The sequence below is a fragment of the Leptonychotes weddellii genome, chromosome 8 (assembly GCF_054177405.1).
Source record: "Leptonychotes weddellii isolate Sample4059 chromosome 8, ASM5417740v2, whole genome shotgun sequence".
Taxonomy (NCBI): Eukaryota; Metazoa; Chordata; class Mammalia; order Carnivora; family Phocidae; genus Leptonychotes; species Leptonychotes weddellii.
In genome coordinates, this window is record NC_138376.1 from 57910411 (window position 1) to 57926755 (window position 16345).

Consider the following 16345-nt stretch of genomic DNA (forward strand, 5'->3'; position numbering starts at 1 on the left):
AATTTTCCATACTCTCAGTTTAAAATTTGCTTTGTTTTCTTTGTTTGCAATAACAACAATAAGACATAATGATAATAACTTATTCTGCTCTCTTCTGATGGTAAATTCCATAAGAAGGGAAATCTGGACTGTTTCGTTGGCTGCCTGGCATATAATAGATTCTCAACAAATATTTTTTAAATAAATGAACAAATAAAATTGACTTCCTTGACACTTGTGTGTGTGAGAAATATTCTTAGTAACTTTAATACATGTACACATTTACCTCCCCAAATCTAATTGTACTCATAATTTCTTTGAGACATCTCTTAAGACTGTCTTGCTTAGAACTATTCAAAATGGTGTTTTTTAACTACCAAAAAAAAAAAAATGAACAGAATTAGGATTTATCTAATTTAGATGAACTAGACACAATTCAGAATTTTCAGGAATTAAATGTATCAACTAATTCCTTTCATTTACTAACTATTGAAAACCTACCTTGGTTTCTAAAAATTTCTGAAGGAATTCCAAATTAAAAATCATAAACACAGCAAAATAAGCATCAGTCTTGATTTAATATTCTTAATTGGGTTATATTTAAATAAGAGAGACTATTCTGCTCTATTGGAATATGAAAACCTTATTCAGGAGCCAAACAAAATGAAAGAGTGCTTTTCCAGAAGTATTTCAGCCCAATCCTCATAAAAACTTGTGTGGGCTATCCATTATTTGCTGCAGTTTGGAAACTTTTTAGACTTTGGAACAATTCCTTCAGAGAAAAGGGTTTGCAAAGAAGTAGTATGTAAAACAGATTATTAGAGTTGCTCAAGTGGCAAGTGGGGGTGGGTGGGACACCATGAGGATCTAGGGAATCCAGTTATGCACAGGGAATTGGGGACTAACAAGAGCTTGATTCTAAGCACAAGACTCCACTAACAAGACTGCCCAGGTGACCTTCCAAGCTTCAGAATTCTCATCTGTAAAAGGGAAAATATGACCTATCTTATGGAATTGAGATGACTGTTTGAGGTATTCAGTGTAAAGCCTGAGATGCAATAAGCAGTCACCAAATGGTATAATGGCAGAAAATGTTGGTACTCCACTCCTCTCCTTGGATCTCTATTCAGCATTTTAGTGCACTTCACCCAACTCCTCCCCTTCAGTGAGCACTTACACTTGCTTTTGGGAGAACCCAGGCAGGGATAGGTGAAGTGCCTGGAAATTCACATCACCAACCCATCTGGTCCACCCCATGGCCCTTACCCAGTGACTGAAAAGTACTGAAAGGAGTATTTAAGCCTTACTATTCATTATACTACCCCACTTCAGGGTCAAGCTAAAGCCATCTCTGGCACTTGGACTTAAAAAAAAAAAAAATTACTCCCTTACTTGTCTTCTTGCTTTTCCCTGTCCTGCTGCCCTACTCCCTTTATAGATCTTCCTGGGTGTGCTTCTTTAGCAAAGAACTTACACATGAATACCCTCTTTAGGGCCAACCCTAGGCTACACAACCTAAATGGGGATCAATGGATGTTTATTAGCATGGGATACAAGGTACTGAATAAAAATCCCAACCTCATTTTCAGACACTCAGCCCTGTTACATCCTCTTCATGGCTACTCTAACTCTGCCCCGGAGAAGCCTTGGGGCTCCCAATACACCATGAATGTACATGCCTCCCTTTTTTCTGTTAGAATGCCTTTCTCTGTGAGAAATGCCTAGTCATCCTTCAGGACCCTCTTCAAATGTTCCCTCCTCTGTGATATGCCCTGAAATCCCAGCAGAAATAATTGCTCCCTCTGTGAGTGTCCTTAAATTGTATCCATATCTCTTCTATAAAATACACCACATTGGTTTTTTTTTTTTTCAGATTTTATTTATTTATTTGACACAGAGAGAGAGAGACAGTGAGAGAGGGAACACAAGCAGGGGGAGTGGGAGAGGGAGAAGCAGGCCTCCCGCGGAGCCGGGAGCCCGATGTGGGGCTCGATCCCAGGACCCCGGGATCATGATCTGAGCCGAAGGCAGACGCTCAACCAACTGAGCCACCCAGGCACCCCTAAAATACACCACATTGTATTGGTGAGTGTCTGGGAAATTTTTGAGAAGATTGACTTCATACTACTCATTTACCTTTGCATTTCATCTAGTTCCTCTCCGGCCATCCTTCCACTCCCCTTCATCCTTGTCACATACATGTCCAAGACCCTTTACCCAAACCCATATAACTACATGAGTTTTGGAATTCAAAACTTTCAGCACTTAGAATGGTATTAGAGGCCATGTACAACATCTTACAGAATATTCCTAGCAGGTTCTGGGGTGGTACTTCAAAGCTGAATACATCACAGTTTCTTCAGTGAGAGAAATGAGTATTTACATTAAATGGGATAAATAAAAAATGCATATAGCCTCACATCCATTCAGGTCATGTTTTGCAACTAAATGAATTCAGGATTTTTAGAGCTTTTTGGATTTCAGATTTAAAATAAGAGGTTGTAGACCTTTAATAGAAGCTCAATATGTGCTTATTGAACTGGACCCAAGAAGACATTCTCTCGTTGCTGTTTCCATTTAATTTCCTTCCCACTTAAAGTTACTAAAAGCAGCTTTTTTAAAGCTCCTGGATACAACTGCTTTTTACCAGAAGCCAAGATGAACTGCCCAAATTATCAGATTTCCTTACTCAATTCCTAGAGAAACAGATTATACTGTTTTGCTGCTTCTCTGAATATCAGACCTATGAAGGAAAGTCTTCTATGTCAATATATAAAAATTGCAGAACCTTGGAACAGTCAAATACAGTAATTTACAAAATCTGAGGCTAGCAAATTGCTTTAATGTGACTTTCCCTCGGTTTGTACCTGGCTAATAATAATCTCAGACACAAAAACTAAATCCCCCAAAGAGATGGAATCATATTTGATGGCTGGAAGCATTTTAGAGGTCACCTAAAATCACTTCATTTAAAAAATGATGAAACCAAGGCTCAGAGATGCTAACTGACTTTCTCAGGTTTACATAGTAAGTTAGTAAGCAATGCTGAAACTAGAATCAAGATCTCTAGAAAGAGTCCCCTTTTCTCCATGCTATCTTGCCTCGATAAAATAGGAGTTCCTCTGACCCTGATCCTTGTAGTCTCCTATTCCAAAGGCATGTTATCCTATTCTATTCTCTGAAAAACTGTGTTGCATGCATGGTACACTTCCTGGTTCTGCATACCAAGACTGTCATTTGAAAACAGTGATAGTAGTAGCTTTCCCTTTACTGAGTCTATATAGTATGTCAGTCTCCACTTGGGGCCTAATAAAAGGAAAATATAAATGGAAGATAATATTACCATGAGCAATTGTGGTTCTAACAGGCATACATTAAAGGCTTAATAAAATTATTTTTGAAATATTCTTAGATTTTTTTTAAAGTTACACTTACAGTGAAATAAAACATATTAGGCTTATTAATCAAACTCTTAATATAAAATGATTCCAGAGTTCAAGACCCTTATAACCACTTTATTGAAATAATGTCAATAAAATAATGTATTTAAATGCTACACACAAGTGTGCCTGGATGGCTCAGTCAGTTAAGCATCTGCCTTTGGCTCAGGTCATGATCTCGGTGTCCTGGGATCCAGCCACCCTCCACACGCACACCGCGGGTAGGGCTCCCTATTCAGTGGGAAGTCTGCTTCTCCCTCTCCCTCTGCCACTGATCCCCCTACTTGTGCTCTCTCCCTCTCCCCCTCCCCGTCAAATAAATAAATAAAATCTTTAAAAATAAATAAATAAATGCTACACACATTTTAATTTGCTGTCTCTGTAGTATCACTTAAATAGGGATTTTGAACTAAATTCTAATCATGAAATTTAAACATGAAAAGATCAGTTCAAGGAAATAGTTATTTTAATGTATATACCATAAACCTTGAACATGATTTTAAATATCATCACCTTATTTAAGGAGTTGCAAGTATTTCCCATTTCCCAAAGCATTAGGCACCACTGAACTTCATAAACTTCAGGAAGAAGTTATAATTTTTCAGCTGAGTTTTATCTACAGAAAAACTAAGTTGCAGTGAGAGGGGGAAAAAGAACTTTGCATCTCTGTTTCCTATCACATCATAGTATCCGGAGAGGATTTCCTCCTCCACTGGCCACCCTCTTCCTTCTTATTTTGGAGAAAGTGAAGAGAAATTAGGACAAAAGTGTAGTTGTGAGTTCACACCTGCCCAGAGAATGCGAACATACAGGGGATGTGAAAATAAAGAAAATGAAAGTTTAAAACATCAATTTCCCTCCACTTTAGGCCATTTGAATTACAAACAAAAGAATCTCAAGATGTTCTCCCATCAGTTTATTCCTTTAAAAAGTAATGATTACCTTTAGGGAAAACATGTGAATAAACCCCTCCAGCAAGAGGTAATCATAGCATTGATTCTTTCATTACCACACCAAGTTTCATTTGGGTTTCTTAAGAGAATGGCATAGCTCCATGTTTTCATTTGACTAATGATCAAATTCCCCAACCAATGTAATCAGAACAACTAGGTCACTGAGCACTCTTAATTAATGAGAAATTCAAAGCCAATTTCATACACCACCTAGGTTTAATTTTCCATTCACCCTGCGCTATTAATTTGAAGGCAGTAAAATTGCTCTAAGATGTTTGGCCAAAAGTAAGATGTTTTTACTCAAATTTATCTTTAAAATGGCCATTGGCACATAACCGTTAGTTCCACCCTCCCCCAACATACACAGACTTCAAGTATCTCTGTAAACATGTTACGTGAAATGATTTATTCTATTGATTACGAGAATAGCCAGTAAAAAGTGAGAAGCACCAACTTGAAGTGTCAAACAGGCAAAGATAATGTGGAGAAAAGAACTAAGTAAAAACAAATGCAAGGATTTTTGTTTTGTCTTTTCCCCACTATACCTTCAGTACCTAGGACAGTAGCTGGCCCATACTAGGCACTCTGTAAAAATTTACTGAATGAGTAATTGCCCTGTTCTTCATCACTCATACTTGCCATATAGTCCCAGGTATTGCCTTTGAAACTCCATTAGCCTTCTCTACTGGACACAGCCAGGGAGACATCAACCCTGCAGGCTGGTACCACAGAGCACCCACTGACAGACCATCTCTAGAGTCACTACAACATGAAACATCTGCTAGCACTCAGTATACTAAGCTGGCTTTCATAAAAGTGTCCCCCACTTCAATTCAGATGTTACCTAGAAGTCACTTTTTTTTATGCCCATGTGAACAATTGAGATTTGATGTATAGCAGCCTGGATTCAATCAGGAGATGGAAGGTTACCCTCCAGAATGGAGGCAAAGAACATGTGATTGGTACCAGTGGTGTAGACACACAAAAGTGATGAGAGCTCTCTAGGTTGCAAAGGGAATCTGGGAGCCAGTGGAGTTGGGTGGTCTTGGACACTGGTCCAGGCAAGAAGCCTTTGGGACACCAGTTCCCATTTCAAGAGGGGTATAGAAAGGTTATCATCAGACAAAGGCTGTGAGGTGGCTGAGGATACTGAGCCCATGGCTGGGGCAGAGCCCCACCACATATTTGCACTCTGACACCATGGAGACTGCCCATCCCCACTTCCATTTGCCGCAGCAGGAAATAGCAGGAAAGCCCATTTCCTACAATGTCACTCCAGAGCCTTTTACTGAGAAAAGTTAATGATACGCTTACTGTGAAAGGAGAGAAAGCTAAAGGAATCGCCTCTATTATCACAGGGCATATATTAAAGAGTAAGTCTGGAGCTAAAACGCAATAAATTAATAACGGCACAGACTGTTACTTCGAAAAATAACATTGTGTGCTTGTTTTTGTGTATGGGCCAATTGACATGTACAAACCTAAGTCCCAACTGGGACATAAAGCAACCTCCGGAGAACTGTCTCCCTAAGTAGGCATATTCCTAGAGGTTACCTCAAAGTAAACTCTCAAATTGGGGGCAGGTCTAAACCGATAACCAAGTCAGGTTTGGAAACATTTCTTCTGAAATATATCCAGACAAGGCCCTATAATAACCAACTGTCCTAAATAGCAGTAAGACTTTACCAACAGTATAATGATTACAATTATCATAAAGAATCAATCCATTCCCATTCTCCTGATTCTGATATTTATGCCGACCGTGAAGTTGTCTAGAGGACATTGTTGTGTTTTTTTTTCTTCATTACCTAAAATTACACAATATTTCAATAACTCAATTCTTCACCAATGAAAGTCTCACATATATCATACCAAACTACTTGCTACATCCATTGCAGTGTAAAAACCAGCCCTCATTGTTTTGACCCTTAGGTCAAAGGATCCTTTGATTCTTAGGCATATAGAAAGTATACATAGCTCCAACAACAAAAAGCATTATAATCCATTAAGTTAAGAATTGGCAAACTCTCCAGCGAGTTTCTATATATCTGAAATTATAATAAGGGAAATAACTCAAACATTTTTATTTCTAGAAATTCCCCTCATCTCCAGGTCTTAGAAACATGTTCCTCAGGAAGTCAGTTTAATCTTTCATGCACACCCTTTGGCTTTCCTGAAAAATAACAATTTCTGATAATTGCAAGACTGCTTCAAAACTTTAAGCATAGAAGAAGAAAATAAAAGGAGTCAATTTTACTCTTTAAGATAAACCAACTCTAGAGTTTGTAATTTATCCATCTTTCCCTAAAATAAGTAAATAAAAAAGAAAGTCTTCATATTACTTTGTGACTCTGGAACTTTGGGAGGATCCAGAAGGCCAGAGTCATAAAACCTATTAAATATTCTTCTACAACATGACCTGAGGGGAAAACTCCAATAAAACTCATGGAAATATTAGAGTGTAAAGTGAAATGTTTCTCCTCTAACAGTGAATATCACCTTGAAAGACAAAAAATTAGTTAATAAAGAGTAGGCCCCCATCTTGAATTTTCTGGAATAATCCTGATTATACCATGCTTCCTCGAGTATCCCCTTAGTGCATTTCTAAATGTATTTGTTTTAAAACAATTTTCACTTAGATTAGCCAGGTACCACCGTGGAGGAAGATTTAAATTCCTCTTGAAAAGAGGCTTGATACATTGCTTTTTTTAAAAAAGATTTATGTATTTTGAAAGAGAGAGCATGGGGGGCGGGGAGAAGCAGAAGAGGAAGGAGAGAGAGAAAGGATCCTCAAGCAGACTCCCCGCTGAGCAAGAAGTTTGACACACAGGTCTCCATCCTAGGACCCTGAGATCATCACCTGAGCCAAAACCAAGAGTCAGCCACTTAACCAACTAAGCCACCCATCAGATGTTCCTGATAAATTGCTTTTTACTGCCCAGGGAAGGTCTGGAAAAACTTGGTGAAAGTTAATAAATTATGCTCTCAGTTTGTAAATTTTTATATTTTCAACTGTTAATTTATTAAACGTTGTCAGAACCTCGATTTTCCTATAGCTCCAGGAACCCCTCCTTGTACAAATGCTTGCAACAACTAACAATTAATGAAGCATTAGAGGCAAAGAACATATGTTTTGATTAGTTATGCCATATGTGCGGTTCAAACTCCAACTATGTAGCTGGGAAAGAGTATACACTTAGACCCTAACCTACAGGTGTGTTAATCTCTACTATTCAAACTCCAGGCTCATTTTAATAAACTGGAAAAAAGCAGCTGGCCTTATTGATTTCTAATTATCTATTACATGATTTATAACCAGAAATAGCGAGTGTCCATTTCTCAAGAATCAGATAATAGTTATAACTGCGCAGTTCTACTGGAGGATTGATCTATACCCAGGTTTAAGAGCGCAAGAGCATTACTTGAATAAAATGTTCACTGAGTGACCACATGCTATGTGTCTATATGTGTCATAAGATGTTAAATTTGCCTTTTCCTATGTTCTCAGAGTTTCTGCTGAATAACCAGTGAATATCACTTATGGACAACATGTTAAGATACAAAGAACTAGTTCTGAAACCCTTGGCTATCACTCACTTTTGAGTCTCACAGCGCAATAGCAGAGGGAAAGGGCCATTTGCCACATTTAAAGCTAAGGAAGGTAGCTTTTGAGAACCACACAGAGAGCTGGAGTTTGGGGTATGCAGTCTTATGACTAACTGTCACCTAGAAAATTCGACAGTCAGGAGGATGGCTGCAGTTTCCCCTGAAGATGAGAGAAGAGATGGCTAGGTGGGAATAGGAGTGAGCTGCACTTCCACGAACAGCAAGGTGAATGTGCTTGTTTCCCATGCACCAGATATGGGTCTGACAAAAAGCACACCTACAGGAAGGTGTTCCCAAAATGATTCCAACAGTCTGGTGGGATGGATCTCTAGAGAGAAGTTTCAAGCAATGAGGGCATTATCTAGAACAAAGATTTACAAATACAGCAACCCGGAAAAACACTGCACAGGAGAAAGTCAGTATTTGGAAACCTGCCCCAATTGAAAGCATTTTAACAGCCAAGAGAAACTATTTAAGTCACCCCAGTTATATACAACCCTTTTGCTTCCTTTACCTGTCTCATCCCTTCTCCATTCTTCCCTACCCCAAAAGGCTAAAAGCAGGGAATGGGGAAGGAGGAAAGTATCAGAGGGGATAATGAAAAAGACAGCCTGCACTCCTCATCCCGCTGCACAGCTTGGGACCTGAGTCAAGCCTGACCTGGAGGAGAGAAGTTGGACTGCATGAGATTGTGAAACTTTGGTATTAGACAAGACTAGATTTTTCAACTCCTGAAAAATGAAATAGTTCTATTTATTATTACCTGAAAGTAACTGGGAAAGAGAGCCAAACAAAGACACAAGGCCAAATAGGGAACAAAGCACCAGCTTTGTTAACAGCTTGATGAAGCCCATTAATACCTCAAAGCAATGGTCTAATGAAAGCTGGATGGAAACCATACCTTGTATTGGAATCGCTAAATGAAGTTTTTTATTTTTTCCCCACCCCTCCAATGAGTCTGTGGGTACATCACCCCCAAATGTGAGGGTGGGTCTTTACTGCTGCAATCTAAGGAAAATCCAACATAAAACATGCCCATCAATGCAGCAACAAAGGCAAGAAGAGACAGCAGGAAAAACCATATTTTTCCCCAGCGTCCAGGACTGTGCTGCCTGTGTTGTCTGGTCTATGTCTGGGAAATATCCCAGTACCAACTGTCATATGGATGAGAAGGATCTGAAGATCTTCCTGTAGGAGAGGTAGGGGTCCTGGGATAAAGGGTAGGGAGTGAAGGCAAACTCACAGGACTGGTGGAGCCTGAAGGTCCTGAGAAGCTGGGTCCTATCTCAGGCTCCACAGGAAGTAGAAGGACTGCCTACTCAGGGTCATACTTCACCCTTTAATATGGTGACATTTCGCCACGTTACCTTAGTAGAAAAACACGGCCCTGTGTCTGATCAATCTGAGCATATTTCTTCCTTGAGTAAGGGCAAGACTTTGGAAGGAAGGGGAAGGTGGAGGAAAGTTTTCTCCTCTGAGGGACAGAAACAGCTCCCATAACCTTACTTGATAGCTTTCTGGAAAACTGCTTGTAAAAACAGACTTAGCTCCTTTGATGAAATGACACTTATGAACTAGAGTGAATAATTTGTCTGAAGTCACCTGATTAATAGCTCTACTCCCTACTTCCCTTTATGCTCTGAACACTTAATGTTTGCTAATGATGCAATTCCATTACCCAAGTTTCTGGCAATTTAAACCTCATCATGTCTTCTTCTGACCTACTCTAAGAAGTCTCAAATAATAAGACAGCTCTTCACAAGTACCTATTTTATGGGCAAAGCTCATAGGAGAAAATAAATGTATTCCAATTCGTGGTGATACCAAACTCAATTGTATTATTTAATACCTGTGTGAAATTCACAATCTGAGTCTGGACCAAAATGCCACAAATCAGAGTGAAAAGTTTCTAACTTTTCAGATTCTTCACATATATCAATAATAATGACAATGATAGCACACCGTTTTTTAAGATTTAATTTATTTATTTGACAGAGAGAGAGAGTACAGGCAGGGGGAGTGGCAGGCAGAGGGAGAGGGAGAAACAGGCTCCCTGAGCAGGGAGCCTGATGTGGGGCTGGATCCCAGGACACTGAGATCATGACCTGAGCCGAAGGCAGACACTTAACTGACTGAACCACCCAGGTGCCCCGATAGCACACCTTTATTGTTTATCATGAACCAGGCACTCAGCTAAGCACTTTATATACTCCATACTGTCTATATACCCACAACAACCTAGAATCCATTCTTTTTTCATCTACAGGAGATGAAACAGTTTAGCAATTATAAATGACTTATCCAAACACATACAGCTACAAAGTGGTCCAATCCAGGTCCTTAAGATTTATACCAAAATGCCTCTCATTAGGATGCAGGATATCCGGAGTTTTGATTCTTACATTGCTACTGCTAGTGCCTTAAAGAAAACATGTTTTATATTGGTGATATAAAAAGGTATGCATGCCTGTTTCAGTTGTTTCCTTATTGGCAATTACTACCAAATATGAGTGGTCATTTTGAGATAACTTAAAAAGAATAAATGAAAATGTTTCAACAGCCCTTTATCAGTCTTCCAGGAACCTTTGGTGATTAACATTATTTTAAGCTAGTAGCTTAAAATGTTGGTTTTATTTATTATACTGAATATTTACTTCTGTGTGGGCAGTACAGTTTTATATTTCTGATAGAAATTTTACTTTAATTAGAATAGAAGGTGATATGTTTGTGTGTATGTTGTCTTGCTATATTTTAAATGTTTATGTCAAATGGCAACAAAATGCTTTCTGCCTTTTGTTGTATATATGTATATATCCTATATTCCCATCAAGATCCAAAGAACAAGAACCCTATACTTGCCTTCATGACAGCTAATATGGAGAAATCTTCGAGGTTAAATAAAGAATTGTTGTTTTATCTCATTCATAAGGATTCAGAAGAAGAAGAATATGACTCCAAAAAAGGTAACAGTAGTTTAGGAATGACTAGAAATGTTTCAGTTGTTACCTCCTACAGATAAAGTGCACATGGTCCAGCTCTATCTCCTGATTTCTTTAAAATCTGAGTGTCCAATAAATATACACCCCATAGTAACGGTGCAAACAAGACGCAGCATTCTGGGCAGCATTTGTATTCCAGGAAATGAAGGCTGAAGCCCTTTTGCTGCCAATACCTCACCTCAAACAGCTTTGGTGGCACTGAGTGTGTCTGAAGACCTGTTTGGGCCACTGGCACCCTAGAGTGCCAGTTCTGGAGAGGCTCAGCAGGACCAGAGGACCCCAAGAGATACCGAGGAGGGCTGGCCTCTGAGTTCACATGCTCCTTCCCTACTCCCTTTCTTTCCTCTCAGCTTCCAGTCAGCCTCAGAGAATTCACTGAGTCAGAGCTGCACTGAGTGCCACTGGACAAGAAAGACCCCTGAGTAACTGTATCAGAACTAATGCACATCCTTCAGTAGCACAGCCTGGAACTCAGTGTGGCTCTGGGGTCATCCTTAGATGCACCTGCGCCGATTCCTTTCTCCTTTTCCAAACCCTGAGCAAACATAGGACTCTCAAGGCAAAATTAGAAAAGTTTTCCTTGGGGGATGTTGTCTGGGTCCTTACAAGGCCTCTGTCCCCCAGTGCTGAAGCAAAAAAAAATCAGCAGGATTGGGGATCCTTACTGGTTACTTGCTGCCCAGGGAATTTCCGAGGTACTTTTCCACCTTTACTGGGGAACATACCAGAAATTCTCCTCCTTGGCTTACTTTCTAAGCACCTAAATATGGTTTACTAAGTACAAGACCTGAAGCAGTGCATCTGACTCCATCCAGCGCATTTCCCCAAGGCACTCTTCCTGTGCGTGTCTAAGTGAATGGGATGAGCTGAGCTGTCAGGTTTGTGCTGATTCTATTGCAGCTCAAGGCACAAGCCCATCTCACAGAGCCCTGGAATCTTCCAGCTGCTCCCAGACTCTTCCTCTTCCTGGCACATGAGTATGAAGGACACAGTCACAGAGAAGGCTGAGCCTTGGAGAGGTAAGTAAATGTTAATTTACATTTCAAAGGTGTTTTTACCTGTTTCAGGAAGACATATCTTTCGCTCTTTAAACACCCATCTACAATCAGCTCTGATGCCGAATGGACCTTGATCCACCTCTCACAGATTTGCTAGAGAGCTTTAAACCCTCCTAATCTCAGGCTGGATCACATTTGACTGGTAAAGTTTTTAGCTGAGTATTAGCTGCAATCGCCACTTCATTTGATCATTTAAATAGAGGATTGAATTTTTTTTTTTTCTCTTGACTCCTTTAACCTTCTCCTTATTAACAAAAAAAGGCCTTAGGTCAGGAGGCTGGCAGGGATATCTAGGGAATTACTGATCTCTTTGGAGAAAAGCTCTGTATAAACATAAGGTATTATTGCATCTGACCGTTCTAAGACCAAGCTTTCTGCCCTTTACAAAACTTCCACCTCCTTTAGGGCTTTATGAATAATTGAAAGCACCATATTTGTGTCTTCCTAAGTACTTCCTACATAGTATTACAAGATAGTTTAGTAGAGTAGAGACAGATTGCCTGGGCTCATACCCCAACTCTGGTAATTTCTAGGTTTCTTAACCTTTCTGTGCTTCAGTCCGCTTATCTGTAAAATGTTCATTTAATGGGGCTTCCCTAATAAAAAATTATGCAGAATGAGTTAATATATGTAAAGCATTAAAACAGTCACTGCCACAGGTTTGGATTCTATAATGTTAGCTATAATTTCTTAGAAAAACCTGTCTAAAATTGAGACAGAGAGGGACTGGACTCAGGTCCCCTCAAACCCTAATTGCCAAATGCAGCATTCCAGGCGAGTTAAGTCTGTGCCCTTTAGTAGCATATCTTGCAGGAATGTGGAGGGAGGATGCTTACTGAAAGGAGGAGGCTTACTACAAAGACTGGCAAAAACCCGACCAGTCTGTGCCAAGATAGACCCCAGTACTGACCTTTCACCAACTCTTTCCCTCATTATAATACTAAGAACCAAGCCAGGGATGGAGATTTAACGTACTAATTAGACATGCAACACATGAAGAAGCATAACCTTTAAATGCATAAATGCTAATAGACCCCCACCTCTACTTGCTCAGATGTCAACCTTCTCCCACCTAAGTTTCTTTAAAACACTCTTCCTGACCTCTCCTTGGGGAGTGGGCCTGAGGATTCTCTCCTTTTTGCTGCCTCCATTGTGCTTAAGCGTAAGCCCTGATAAAGCCTTGCCTGGAACTCCCAAGTTGGCCTCTTACCAATTTCTATTGTTTAGAGAGCCCAAGGGCCCAGCTCAGCATCAAAATGCTGTATCTTAAAAATTCAAAATGAGGTTAAACACTGAATTTTTACTCTTTGAAGTTATCCATCATCAGGATGTGTCAACCTCAGCAATAAGCTCCACGTGTGTAACCTTGAGAAAACCCTTTATTTTTTTCTTGAGTTTTGGTTTCCTAGTCTGTAAAATGGAGACAAGAGTGATGCTTACTTCATAGGATTGTGTCTAGCAAATGAGGCAAAGAATGGGAAACTGTGTGGCGAAATTCTGAGACCTGTCACCTAGCCCAAAGCCAGAAGAATAATGCCTGCCAAGGGAAGTCAGGTAATACAGAGCAGACAGAGTTGCTCTTTGCAAGGCCACAGTATTAATGATCAGGTGAACAAGGTCTAGCTTTGGACCTCCAAAAGGCTGACACAGAAATGGTTGAGAAATCAAAGTCAGTGTAGGTCAGAGAGGAACAGAATACAGAAGAATAACTTTTTGAAGCAAATAGGAGAATATTCCCAATATTTTTTTGTCCTCAAACAAGGTCCTTCTAGTGTAAAATATGCCTTCATCTTTCCACTTATGTTACACAAATATGTGAGAGGATGAATAGTTGAATGCTGTCTTAAGAAGAGCTAGGTTCTCTAGTGAAGAAAGAAAGGAGATGGAAACATTAGGGCTTCCCACAGGAAAGAGGGCAAAGGCCATAGTGCAAGATGTCTAGATGAACTGGCACCATCCTCCCTTGCCCATTTGAATCTTTGTCCACTCCTCCCTTTAAGGGGAACATATTCAGGAGCTAGCCAAAGGGCCCTACCAAATTTGAGCATTGGACACAGGAATTAGTCAAACTGGTTGAATATTTATTAACATAGAATTAGTTTTGACAGAACATGGATGAGGTTGGCTGCTAACAGGCATTATTCAAGATTCAAGCCTCAAGTTCAAAGCAGGGGGTATTGCTCTGTCCTGGTCAGGACCACTTCTGGCAGAAGTTTCTAGGCCAGTGCATCTCAGTCTTACTTTCCACCTATCTCACCTGGGGGTCTTGTTAAAATACAGATTCCTATTCAGTAGCTTTGAATGAGGCCTGAGATGGAGTACTTCAACAAGCTTCCAGGTGATGTTGCTGTTGCTGCGCCAAAGATCAGATTTTGTGGAACAGAGGTCTAGTCTCTTGGTAAGTTCCTCAGAGAGAAAGATTTTTGACAGTGAGTGACCTCAATCTGAGAGCTTTTATAAGAGCTACAAGCTCATTTATTATCTTGCTAGATCTGTTTAGAACTCTCTAATGGTTGAAAGGATTTGCTTAGCTTCAGTCTCTAGGGAGGGGATAAATCATTCTCATTCTTTCAAGAAATTGTGTATTAAAAAATAAGATATTAGACTTCCCTGCAGCTCTTTCTGAGAGTCCTGCCCACTAAAGACCAAAGAGCTCTTCAGGGAGTGTCTTCCAGGCATGTTTTCAATGAAAAATTGAAAACACCACATTTGTGTCCTCCTAAGTACTTCCTACATAGTATTACAAGACAGTATAATAGAGAGGGGACAGATTGCCTGGGCTCCCTTTGGAATCCTGTCACTGTTTCTACAAGTCAGAAGTGTCAGATCAGCCCTAGTAGTCAAATCAACCACTGGGCTGGGACCAGAATACCCAGCTGAGACATAAAGGGTTTGACAAGAATCTCTAAGGACTCATTATGCTCTGAAGAGACATGATTCTAAGGTTCCTGTTTCTCCCATCAAAGTATGAGGAATTTTTGTTTCAGTTGTTTTAATCAGAGGTTAATGCACACTACTCAGAACAAAAGGGGGGTATCAATACAACCTGCTTATCCTTTAGTGAAGGAGATGGCACCCCTTCTTGCGACACCTGATTATCATAAATTTAAATCAGGCATGCAGTTACCAAGGGAAAAAACAACCTCCTGCAAAGTCAGCTTTAAAAAATTCTTCACAAACAGTCAAATGAATTCATCCATTTTCTATGGTGCAGACAAAATTAACTTTTTCTTTTTACCTTGAACACTAGTGTATAATCATTTTGAACAACAACAAAAAAGATATCTCTCTAAATATACCCAATGGCTTCTTCACCTCCTTGAAGTTGTCACTGTCCCCTTTTTTTCCAGTAACAACCATCATCTTCTAGCAGAATACATAATGTAGGTATTTCTTATGTTTATGGTTTATTGCCTATCACTGTGCTAGAGTAGTCCTCCACCCCAGAGGCCAGGATCTTTTTTTCTCATTGTTTACTGAAAAACTTAGAGTAGTGTTTGGTATATAGAAAGCATTAAAAAAAAAACCCTAAAAACTGAAACACCTAATATCTTCTAAATCCAAACCCCAAAAGTAAAATGGTATGAAGAGGAGAGACACATTAGTGCATATAGATTAAATATATATAATATGCATTGTACCTGCTGGATGATTAAAAGGCTTCAGAGTTTTAGAATAAGTTTTAGTATAAATAGTCATATTAACTAATGTCAACTGTTTCATTGAAAAGATATAATTCAAACAAAAAGAAATGGCAATATTTGTAGTAAAGCAGCTTATTATAACTAATTTAATGACAGAGGAGCAGAAGCAGATGAGGGCAAACCATTAGTTTTTTCCATATTAACTATAGACATCTGCATTATTCTGTTTGTCAGTATTTCTCCATCTCTGAAGACAACAGAATTTTGATAGCCTTCCCAACACTGACAAAGCAAAGCCTAGTATCATCAAGGGCTCTCACAGATCCACAAAGAGGCAATGGTGGAGGAAAAAGTGGACATTAGCTCTAAGCAGAGGAAGAAGCTCATGTCACCTGCACCACAAGTAAGTGAGCACGACCATCATTGTCTCTGTTGGCTTTTCCAGTCCATGAAACTTAAGTACACAGCCTTCGTGTCCCAGGCTTGTTTCAATTCCCCACTATGAAGCCCTTCATTCAATCATCTTCTGTGTACTAGTGCCTATGAAAGTCCTCATAGCGATCCAAAGGGATACGTGCACCCCAATGTTTATAGCAGCAATGTCCACAATAGCCAAACTATGGAAAGAGCCAAGATGTCCATCGACAGATGAATGGATAAAGAAGA

General features: G+C 39.7%; 1 protein-coding gene across 2 annotated transcripts in view; it reads right to left on the reverse strand.

Annotated features, from left to right (window-relative positions):
* Positions 1–16345, reverse strand: part of LOC115937180 (uncharacterized) — a 331655-nt gene that overhangs the window by 21145 nt on the left and 294165 nt on the right. The gene's annotated exons all lie outside the window — the stretch shown is intronic.